We start from the raw sequence: 12651 nt of genomic DNA, 5'->3' as shown, positions 1-12651 counted from the left end.
ATCAAGCCCTCAGGTGGATACAGTACCTCCCTTTGACAGGACCATGTGGACTGTAACTTCAGGTTCAGGTTTCCCTAACCCACCGCAGGCCATCCTGGAGGGCAGGAATTGTACTGGAAAGAAAGGAAGGAAATATTTTGACCACAGAATGTGTTCTTGTACCGTAGCAAATCCAAGTCCAGGCACTCAGGGGTTTGAAAGTCAAGAAGTCTTTAATTGGAGAGAGATAACACCTACGCAGATCAGCCTATGCTTTCATCAGGGAGGACTGGGATTTTTTTATGGCACAAGAACGCATGTTGAGGAAAAAATGAGAGAACCTTTTGGCCTGATGAAAATCCTATGAGCATCGCACAAAAGTATTATGCATGTGTAAACAGTGTGTGGGATTATATTGCTTTCTCACTATCTACTTTTTGTTTTTTTTGTCCTACACAACTGTCACTCAAGACTTTAAGGTGTGCAAAAATTCAATTTTTTTACATTTTGACATCTAGAACAGTAGGTCCCCGGTTAATTTCATTGCAACAGTCTCACAAAATTTTGTGAAATGGGCACAGACTCTGAAACGTAGATTACGTGTTAGATTATGTGACAACACCACAAACTGGCCACGCTATTTTCACCTGTTCATCACAGGAAAGGGTTAGCTAATGGTTAAGTTTAGGCAAGTAAAACATTTTGCTTAAGATTTTGGTCATGGTTAAATAAGAGAAACTTTTGCAAAAAAAATGAAACCTTCCCTCCCTGTAGAAAACTTGTCATGAGTTGTCACGGGAATTGATCCCAGGTCGTCGGAGTTGAGCGTACATCCGCCTCTCCCGACCTCCACACCCTTACTGCATGTTTCTAGTCACGTCTCCTTCGTGTAATTCTTTTGTGGTGGGAACCGGATTTCTCTCACTTTTCGTGACACAAAGCATGTATTTGCTTGCCCGGGTCCAGACCTTTGAATCCGCCCACTCCATCGAGTGGACCGATTCTGGTCTGGCATCGTGACATGAAACAGCGATTTCTCGGTTGAAAAATGATCGGTCCAATGAGCGCCAGGGGGGGCTAACGATTAGCCAATTAGCGCAACGGGCGGGACTAACACCGTTGTCAAGCTGTTGTCAAGCTGTGTGTTGTCAAGGAGGAGTAATAACAACAAAGGCGACCGCTATAGACAAGACAGACGCTGCTATCCAGGCTGTTCTGAATCCATTAAAAGTCGTCGTACTTTGTTTTTACTTCGCTCCGTGTCGTCAAAGATGCTCTATACTTTCTGAACCGTCTCTTGTGTTGTCATGGCTACGCATCAGCGTCGACTTAAAATGACGTTAGATTCAGGCGGATACGTCGGTCTCTAGTGATCGGTTAGGGAAAATCGAATCCCCCTCCCCCACGGAAATCGGTTAGAGTGGAGGCAATGTCAGACTGAAGATGGAAATGGAGTGGAACGAGTTGACACTTCTGTCTGATATCAGGCGATGTATTTGCATTTTAAGACATTGCGCTCATTTCACAGACTTCCGGGAGGCTCTTTCATCCAGGTGTTGCTGGATAACAAAACTCTCGGCACTGACTTCAGGACATGAATGCAAGGCTGGAGTGGCAGAGAGGACAAAAATTAATCCTGACTGAGCATGCAGAGGCACCAGGCCTTTGGTCATCTAAGGGAGCTTAAATTGAAGTGTTTGGCTTATCTTTGGAACAGGGACAATTTCAGATAATGGAAAAGAAACCGGACTGACTTCCCCAAGGTTAAAGGGAGAGATTGAATAAAGTGCTATCTACTCTAAGTGTTCCTGGTAGATGACAAAGCCTGTCAGCTTGTTACCGGAGCTAGTTAAGTGTGCAGTTGGAGGCTGACGTTAATGGATGTTTTTATCATTAATGATTTTTTTTTTTTGGTTTGGTTTCTCTTGTTAAAGGTACAGCGCTGGGGATGAAGAAATCATTTCCGTGCCGTCATCTCTCCCTCTTCCTCTCTCTCTCTTTTTCCTCTCTCTCCTTTTCTCTTTCTCTCTCTCTCATTTTTTTTGATCATGCAATTATCTTATTCATTTTTCCTGAACGTAAATATACGTATGTCAATTTTTTTTTGCTTGTGGCTCAAGCTGTTACAGAAGTTAATCACACAGACAGTTGCCACAATACAATAGTGATAAAGTAATATTGCTTTGAGGTGTGCTCCCATTAAAAAAATATAAATTAAAGCCATTAGGGGAATCGAATGCAGTTTCTTATTTTAAATTATGCACAAGGATATATGAGGTATAAATCAGGATGTTATAATATATTCTTTTCCATATCACCCTTGCCTTCATGCTTTGGCAGAAAACAACCTCAACTGTCCCTTCAACTGCAAAGATAATTTATAAATAATTATATTTGACTTGCGCTTTTATGTTCATTGATGTCAGTGCCATGCCATATTGAGGTGTGGATTTGTACATCAAAGTTCTTGCCAACAGAAGTTGGCTTTGAACATTTTTCTTACCCAGTAATTAGCATTAAACCTCGGGTCTGTAGACGAACAGTCAAGTCTTCAGAAAACCGACAGAGATAACGCTGTACCGTTTAAAAATATGAAAACAAAAAACAAAAAGACATTGTTCTTCTTGAAAAGCAGTAAGAGGCGGCAGCAGCCCACAGGTCAGAGATGTGGGACTGTGACCAGAAGGTTGCTAGTTCATGTCGCCGGTCATGCTGGGAAATTCTGCTTGGAGGAAAGTCACCAACTACCACTGAAGCGCCCTTGAGCAAGGCACCTGATCCCAATCGCTCCAGTAAAGTTGCTCAGTGGTCAACAATAGAAGGCTGTGGTTGAACACTGCAAAAACTGACAGACGTGTTAAGTTATTTTATCTTGTATCCAGACTTATTAAGCTAATTTTAAGATTTTTTTTTGTGAAATCATCTTACTTTCAATAAATGTGACTTTTTTTCAGGAGAATGTAACTTGTCTCAGGACATTTACTTGGTAAAAGTGAAATTGTCTTTTGTGTTTCAAGATTTTCTTCATTGTTTTACGATAATTTCTTGACAGAAGTCATATTGGCATGAATCAAGTGAAATTTATTGAAACCAGCAAGATTATCTGCCAGTGCAGTGAGAGAATTTGGCTAAAAATATCATGAAATAAGCTGATAGGTCTGGAACAAGTTCAAATCACTCGACGGCTTGTCATTTTTTTGCAGTGTATGAACTGTGACTGAACGGTATGTAAAAGAGCAGTATGTGCACAGTGGGGATGGGAGCATACACTTATCTCACGATGCGATTCGATAAACAATATGTGGTTCACGATTCAATACAACCACCATACGATGTAATAAATAAAAGTTCAATGACAACAAAGTCTGACTGTGCAGAATTCTGTTTATTTCTGAGACACAAATCTTTCTAGCGATGCCATTGGCTCGCTAGAATGTAAACAACAATTTAAAAATGTCATTACAAAGTGACAATAATATAATTTGGATGGAGAGCTTGTGAAACTGTGATGGTCAAGAGTCTCATTTGAGATTACTACAGCAGAATAACATGGATCTGATATCGCGATTCATTTTTCTGCTCCACGATACGTATTGTCACATTTTTCTATTGCGATATATTGAATTTCAATATATCGTCCCATCCCTATTGCACAGCAAACATTCCCTGTTTGAATTCCAGGCCCAGCAGGGAAAATCTTATTGCCGCAGTGCCCTTGTGCAAGGCACTTAACCAACAACTTCTCTATTGGAGCTGCTCAGTGGCCAGCAGCAGGAGGCCGTGGTTGTAGCAGCTGGGTGGGAATTTACATATAACTTAACTAACATCAATGGGGTTTTTTAAGAATTAGAGCACTGGAAGGCGTGAAGGGTAATATGAGAAATCCTACTATAAATGAGACGAAAACCTTTGATGTGAGACCTCTTCTTCCTGGACACGCAGAGGAAAAGTTCTTCGCTCTTGGAACTCAGTGGATAAAATATTCAGGTCCTGAAAAATGAATGAGAAGTGTAGATTGGAATGATAGTGCAGCTCTCACATTAATTACAACCTCTCCCCTATTAGGACATCTTTGAATCCCACTCACCATCCTCCCGTGCGAGTGAAACCATGCTGTCTGTCACTCACTTTCTTTCTTCTGATAAATAATTCAGCTGAGGGAGAGAGAGAGAGAGAGAGAGAGAGAGAGAGAGAGAGAGAGACCAATATGTTGCGTTTTTGATTCTTGTTTTATTGAATGTATCTTTTATTGTTGAACTGTTATGACTATTGATAGTCATTATATGATGGAGTGCTAACCCAGCACACTCACACACACACACAGACGCACACACACACACACGCGCGCACAGACACACACACACACACACACACACACACTCTGTACCTGAAACTGGATGTGCACCTTCTACCTTCTTTTCGTTTGATAAAGTTTAGGAAAGTAAAACAACAAAAAAATTGCCTGTGCGAAAAAAACGCACAAAAAGGCAATTTTCTGTTTAATTTCTACTATACTGCCGCCTTAAGGGGAAAGAGGGAGTGAGGGCAGGAATGCGATTGGCAGGACAGAGCAAAATACAAAATGGCTTAGAGGTTGGAGAGGAGGCGATATTGACGGGGAAAAAATGTAATTTTAAAAAAGTGTTCTCCTGTTCTCCTGTAATATTAACATGGAACACTGCATCTGTCATTATTTCGTCCCAGAGATGATCTTGTACTTAAATACTTAAGTAAGTTTATTGTGTTTTACTTTTGAGAGTTTTGCAGATTCAACGTTATGTAAGTGCTAATATGAATAACTCCTCTGATTCTGACACATTGGTTTGTACCTCCAGGTGAATGAATGAATACATGAATGAATGAATGAACCAGATGTCATACAAGCTCTCATAAACGCAAAACAATTGGCTATTGTATTGACGTGTGAGACCATGCGACCACAGAAGTCTCACACTGTCACACACACACACACACACACACACACACACACACACACTGGTAATGCGGAAGCTGAATACAATGGAGGAAGACTTGATTTGCATTAAATAATTGCAAAAATCTCATTTTTTTCCACTCATGGAGCGCTCACATGGCGTCAGAAGACTTGGATTATACAACATGAGCTGTATGGAGACATTTTGGACATTTTCTGCCCTTTTTGAAGCCTAAAGGCCTGGACTCCATTCACTGCAGCTGTTTGGAAGAAAGATTCTCTGGCAGCGAGCCTGGAGAACTCTTGGTGAGTTGTATGGAAAAAAAAAAAAAACACTCATCTGAGTTTGTCCTGCCATGAGCAGATAATGACCGAAATACAAATTGTGCAGAAAGAGCTGGACTCACCTTGCCTGATATCAGACAGAACTGTCAACTCGTTCCACTCCATTTCCATCTTCAGTCTGACATTGCCTCCACTCTAACCGATTTCCGTGGGGGAGGGGGATTCGATTTTCCCTAACCGATCACTAGAGACCGACGTATCCGCCTGAGTCTAACGTCACTTTAAGTCGACACTGATGCGAAAAAAAACATCTCCCCTTTGAATAAATGCCTTCGAAGCAGAGTGCTGTTCGGATTTCAAAGTAATTGGTACTTTTAATGGATTTAGAACAGCCTCGATAGCAGCGTCTATCTTGTCTATAGCGGGTCCCGTTATAGACCCGCTGTTTCATGTCACGATGCCAGACCAGAATCAGTCAACTCGGTGGAGTGGGCGGAGTCAAAGGTCTGGACCCAGGCAAGGACTCACCTGAACTTCTTCACCAACTCCACAACACCAGACTCTAAGAAGAAGAAATGTCAGCTTACATGATTTCTAGGTAATGAATTCCTACTAATAATATGTAATGATAATACGTAATAATAATACGTCCCCGAGGATGAGAATCCAGCCTCCAACAACCAACTCTGTAGAATGTAAATGTATATTTGAAATGTATTTTAGATTGGAAGCAAATTGTTCTCCTGGATGGAAAAGACTGCATTGTTATTATTATGATAGTAGTAGGCCTATGTTATTTCGATTTATATTTTACTTTATTAAATGTTATATATATATTTTTTGCGTTTATCCGTTGTGGTGATGATTGACATGTGGTGCTTATTTGACACTCAGTGGCCATCAGGTTTGACTTTGACCTCAGATGATTGACTGGTCAGGGTGAGACGGATAATAAAACATGTGGGCCAGCAAGCATGGACACACACACACACACACACACACACACACACACACACACACTCTCCACCTAAACATACACACATACACACACATCCATCTCTCATTGGATTACGTGGATTACAGAGGAGAGAAGAGGAGATGACAAGGTGAAATCAATGCCGGCTGATCTGGAGGCACACAGGGGTGAGGAGTGTGTGTGAGTGTGTGTGTGTGTGTGTGTCTGTGTGTGGGTATGTAAGTCACTTTCAGGGACACAAACCAGACTTAAGACCAGTTGATTAGTGACGGCTTGTGCAATTGGGGACAAAAGTTGTGTCCCCAATTGGTAAAAAGCTGATTTTTGGGTCAGTGGTTAAGGTTAGGGTCAGGGTAATTCTCCAGGAAATGAATGTAAGGCTATGTAAATACCCCAAAAGTGACATAAGTAAGACTGTGTGTGTGTGTGTGTGAGACAGACAGTGTGAGAGAAGAGAGAAAGGGTGTGAGAGAGAGAAAAGAGAGAAAGAAGAGAGAAGGGAGAAGAGGAGAAAGATATGGAGACAAGAGAGAGAGAGAGAAAGACAGTGTGAGAGAGGAGAGACATAACACAAAGAAGGGAGAGAGAGAGAAAGAGAGAGAGTTTACTAATTGTAGTCTAAAAAGTGGGAGGGGAATGTGTGGAATAGAGTTAAACAATTCTTCAGGAGAAGAACTATATTAATGTAATAATCTGTGACATTCTCATATAAATAAACGTCCTTTCTGCTCCTTTCGATTGCTATAACCTATATCCAGTTGATGAAATCTTTTCCACTGTCTGTTCTAAACAGCCGGTGTCTGGTAGCTCTTTCCTGGGAAAAATCCTCTGCCGCACAGGAAGTGATGCGTTTTTACCTTTCCGGTTTGTTTGGAATAAACAGAAGAAGAAGAACTGGGTAGTTAGCCTGAGCAGCGATAGCCACCATGGCTGAACAGACAAAGAAAAGAGAAACTCAAGCTGCATCGACAGAAAATCCAAGCTCCGCCCACACTGTTTGATTGACAGGTGATCTGTGGGAAGTGCAGTGCAGAGACACCACAGTGATGAAGCTGAGGGACAAAGATGGAGAAGAAAAAAACAAAACAGCAGGAACTCACAGATAAACACTTCAACTTGTTTTCATTTCTCAATCCTTACTAATTCATATAAGTACAACTACACAATCCCCTCTATTTTCTCTCCTTCAGATGGAGACAGATGTAATTGGGAACATGGTTGGCACACAGGGATGAAAGGTGAAGCTTCAGGTGAGGGGAGCTTGGTGAAATGCATCTTGGGAGCCTGAGGCAGCAGGGCCGGATCGCACTGGAAAGTCGAAAAGTCGAAGTCGAAAGTCCAGCTCCAATTAAGACTCGCTCGATATGGGAGGTAAACTGAAGTGAATCGGTCAGTCTGTGTTTCCTGTTGTTATTCAATTGTTTTGAGGATTTCCCCCATTGTGACCTCGGTTTAATTTTGCTATTTGCAAAAACTATGTATCTGCAAAAGGTGAGCTTTTTTAGGCAAGAATAAAAGAAGGCAGATTTCTCATTTTCTCTCTGCCATGTATTTTTGAATGCTGCTCTTTTTTTTTTTTTTTTTTTCCTTTGGCAACACCTGCTTTATATTCAAACAGTTCACATCTAGGACCTCATCCCTCAATGAAGTGGACCATGAGCAAGGCACTTGGCATAAATTGTCATAAAGGTGTATGAGATAACAGTTTGAATGAGCTAAATAAGTCTTTTTTTTTTTTTTATGATCAACACTTTATTTGGTTTTTAAACAGACATAACAACCTTAAACAATGGGCAATTGCAGAGATAAGAGATAACAGAGATAAGAACTTAAATCATACATTTAAAAAAAAATATACATATATATATACAAAAAAAATACATCAGAATAATAGAGTACAAAATAAATAATTACGTTTTTAAAAAAAAAAGGGGGGGGGGGGGGAGATTATAATGGCAGCATAGGGGTTCAGGGCCATAGCAATGTGAAGCATATTCAGTGTGTTAGGAAAAACAAATAAATTGCAAATAAAAGGGCTGTTACCTGATTGTGAGAGGTTTCAAGGGCCTTTAATGTGACTAAGGTATCTGTTCCATTTCAGACTATATCTATCTACCTGATTATTAATCCTAAAAGACAATTTCTCATAAACTGCTACAATTCCAAGCTGAGAGAACCAACCATGTGCTGGAGGTAAATCAACAGATTTCTAAACGAGTCATTTTTAATTTCCGTGTGACTAAGTTTTTAGACTTTATTTAGATGTGGATTGTACAAAAAGGGCTGCTGCACAATAACAGGAAGATGACCCTAATACTTTTGTTCATTCAGTGTATTTTTTCAAATTCCAAAATTATTCCTGAGTTGGATCAATCAATTCGTGAGCCTCTGGGTTGTCCCGACACCCAGGTTGAGATATCGGAGAGATTTTGGACCCAACTGATGGCAGCAAATTACAGCCGGCCCCCGCTGTTCATTCCAGGGAACATTGTATCTAAATGGCATATCGATCCGAGGCGTTCAAAATAGTGAGGTCTCATTCTGTGTACAAGCTTGTGCCAGTGAGTTTTTCATTTTATTTAATTTTTTTTACTTCTATTGATCTAGGGAAGTTTACACATGCTGTATTCAGCAACACCTTGCTTTAAATTCATACAGCTCCACATATTCCTGCCAGGGAGTTTCCCAGCACAACCACAGTTTTCTACTGCTGGCCGCTGAGCAGCTCTACTGGTCCAATTAGAGGGTAAATGCCTTGCTCAAGGGCGTCTCGGGGGTAGCTAGTTGTTGAGGAGCAGCCTGCATTCACTTTGTCACTGTTATCCAGAGCAACTAGAACAGTGTTTCCCAACCCAGTCCTCAAGGACCCCTTTTCCTGCAAGTATTGGTTCCAGCTCTACTCTTGCGCACCTGATCCAGTTAAGGTCTTAATGCTGATTGGTAGAGACAGATCTACCTGAACAGAGCAGCATGAAAGTGTGTAGGCCCCATTGGGATCAGGTGTGCAAGAGTAAAGATGGAATAAAAACTTGCAGGACAGGGGGTCCTTGAGGACTGGGTTGGGAACCACTGAACTAGAATGAGAGGAGCAGTAGAATTAGCACCAACATTTCAAGTGCATAGTTCCCCAAATGTTTAAACTGTGATCACAGCTGCAGTCCATTTTCTTTGGTCCGAAACGTAGTGGAAAATTTTACTTTGTTGCATTTTTGTATTTGATTCTCGCTGCCCAATTACAACTGAACCGGGGCTTGTAAATAGTGTTACGTGGAGGTGTGGTGAGGAGCCAAAGGCAGGACAGCGAGGCAGGTGATCAAACCCCAAGACTGGGTGTTTAATGTAACAGGTTACAGGTGACACAGGAAACCAAAAACGAGAGCTCTTCACACATAAACTGACACATGTAACAGAAAGCAATGATCCGATGAAGACTGACTGGGGAACAAGACTAATATACACATGGGGGGTGAGTACAAATGAGACACAGCTGGGCCAGACAGGAAACATGGTACATGTAGAACTAAAAGAACTAGACAGGGAAACACAAAACAAGAAATACAAAACAATGAACAAAGGCAGAAAGTCACAACCATGACAAATAGAAGTTGCATGGACTCACAAGTAGCTTGTTTATTGGACAGAGGTTGGTGACCTGTCCTCCTGCAAGAGAGAGAGAGAGAGTCAAAACAAATCTGATTCCAGTTCCTGTAACTTCAGCTCAGCATGATGGACTTGTCTGTCTCTTCTTCTGTGGTGTTCATACCAGTTCAGAACACATGAAGAAACAGATGAATATGAGCATCACTCCAGACTTCATTTTGTTCTGCTAGGCTTTCCGAGCATGAGGAACTACTGGCAATACAATGTCAACATCTGTCACCTTGTACCCACAATCCCTTGCATTTTGGGGTCATTTCCTATAGTTGGTTCAGATTGTGTTCTCTCTCCTAACGAACCGCCCAACTCATACCAAGAAGATTGCTACTGTGAGTGTGAGTGAAGTTTTAGTTGCCTCAACTTAATTGTTAGCCAACCTTTTCATGTGAGAGGTGCTGTGTCCAATTTGTGCCGTTGTCACATAATCCAATTTATGGTAGAGGAACATAATCTTCACATAATTGGTGGTCACAACATGTAGTCTGCGTTTCAGACTTCATGCTAATTTCACAAAATTTGATGAGACCAGGTTGGGCAGCTCCCCGATGTAAACCTTCTGATTTTAATCATTTCTGTTAAAACACTTTCTTCTTTCTGTTCTGTTTAGCTGACATCAAAAAATTGACGGCAACTTCCTTAAACTCTGACAAAACTGAGATTCTGATCAATAGCCACAAGTCTGTTTCTGATCAGGTCAAGTTTGTGTTTGGGCCTGAGACAAGACAAGACATTTTACATTAATTATGGCATTCTATCCCTGTTTTTATGCTTATTCTATGTCTATTTCCATGTGAAGATGCATTCTATGTATTCTATTGTCATCTTTATCTTATTTTCACTATTATCAAGTTTTATGTGAAGCACTTGGTGCATGTAATTTCTTTGTTGTAAAGCACTTTGAGCTGCATTTCTTATATGAAAGGTGCTATACAAATAAAGATTATTATTATTATTATCATTATTATTATTATTATTATTAGTAGTAGTAGTATTATTGTTATTGTTATTATTATTATTATCATTATTATTATTATTATTATTATTATATTATTATTATTATTATTGTTATCATCATCATCATCATCATCAAAGGAAAATTGTACTTCTATGGTTGGAAGCACAAGAATCCAAGTCCAGGCACAACTGTGAGCTTTCACAATAAAAGCCTTTATTTAGAGGGAGGAAGGAGCAACAAGGAGTTGGTGTTTTTATATCCTCTCTCCCCTCTAAATATGCAAATTATTACTTCATTATGGAATTATTACTTCACACACACAGTCATGTCCACGCTCCTGTCCTTTACCCAGTTCTTTCTCTTTTTCTTGCCTCTATTCTCTTGTTTGTTTGTTTTTTCTTAGTTTTTGTCTGCCTGTGTTTTCATTGTATTGATTGCTCTGTCTATCAAGAGCCTTAGGACAAACTTTGTAAAAGAAAAAAAAAAAGAAAAAAGTTGGGGATGCTGGTAATGACTGAGTTGTTTGACATCTAATCATCACAGATTGGAGACATAGTGATTCCCCTGTCATTTATCTCTTGAAAACATGAAAGGTGTCATTTAGAATTTTTCTTTTTTTTTTTTTTATCTTGTTGAAAATTCAGGTTGGACTCGTCCTGATTGATGTGTGTTTTTCCTTCAGGATATTGCATCCTGAAACAGATGCCTCTATCTTCAACTTGTTGAGCTGTGGCCTTGATTAAAGTGTCAAAAGCGCAGAGGGAAGGCATATTGCACACGAGTCTGTTTGAAAAAAGTTTCTAAACTTAAATAAGTTTTTCATATGGAAAAAAAATGAGTACACTCTGCCTCGGTCTGACTAATTGGTACGGTGTGCCAGGCTGCATCAATCATCTGGCAGTGTGGGAATGAACTAATCCGTGTTGCATTCAAGACAAATTGCCCCTGACTCCTTTAAAGGACCACACCGGTGTTTTTGCATGGTTCAGCCAATTTACTACAATTCACGTATACTTTTCACCTATACTACATTACTACCGACCATTTTTCAAAGCATACCACACTTTTTTAGATTTTGGAATGTGTTTTTTCCATTTTCCATTTCCATTTTTCCATTTCCAGCCATTTGTTTCCATTCATTTCAGTACAGTATGAAAATCAACTTGCAGAGACTTGAAACTTGCTTGAGATAGGTAATCCATCACAGTGAACATGCCACTGACAGTTACTTTATTGTTGTGTGGTAATTTTGTTTTAATGCCCGCATTGATTTAAAAAAATCTACACATCTTCTGGTGCGTTCACATGCTGTTGGGAAGCTCCGACGTCCAGGACTTCAAAGTTGGCTGCCAAACAGCATATTCATGTGCTATTTGGTCAGAAAATCAAACCGAGAAGACGAACAATAAGCAAACATGGACAAACAAGAAGCCATATCCACATTATTAAATTATGCATTGAAAATAATATATGGATATATGTGGATATGGCTTCTTGTTGTTATGAAGTTATGACAGTTAGTCTGGCTGACTACCAAGTAGGAAAATAATTTTTCCAATTTATCTGATAGCACATGAATGCACCATTTCTTTCTGTTGAACTCGGAAACCCACACAACAGACTGTACATCTCCCCCCAGAAAATAGTCCCTGAAGAAAAGATTGTTTCATCAAAAAAAACAATAGGGAAATGGAGTAAATATTCAAAATTCTAAAAAAAAAGTATGGTATATATACTATGGTAACCCTGGAAAATGGTCAGTAGTAATGTAAAGTATGTGTGTAGTAAATGGGCTAAAGCATGCAAAAACATCGGTATGGTCCTTTAAACAGATCTCATTATTGTGTCACCTGACATCTTGTTCAA

The sequence above is a fragment of the Centroberyx affinis genome, unplaced genomic scaffold (assembly GCF_046629955.1).
Source record: "Centroberyx affinis isolate AG114_WGS23_722 - 3 ecotype Tasmania unplaced genomic scaffold, CSIRO-AGI_Caff_v1 ptg001679l_1, whole genome shotgun sequence".
Classification (NCBI taxonomy): Eukaryota; Metazoa; Chordata; class Actinopteri; order Beryciformes; family Berycidae; genus Centroberyx; species Centroberyx affinis.
This window is presented reverse-complemented; position numbering follows the sequence as displayed.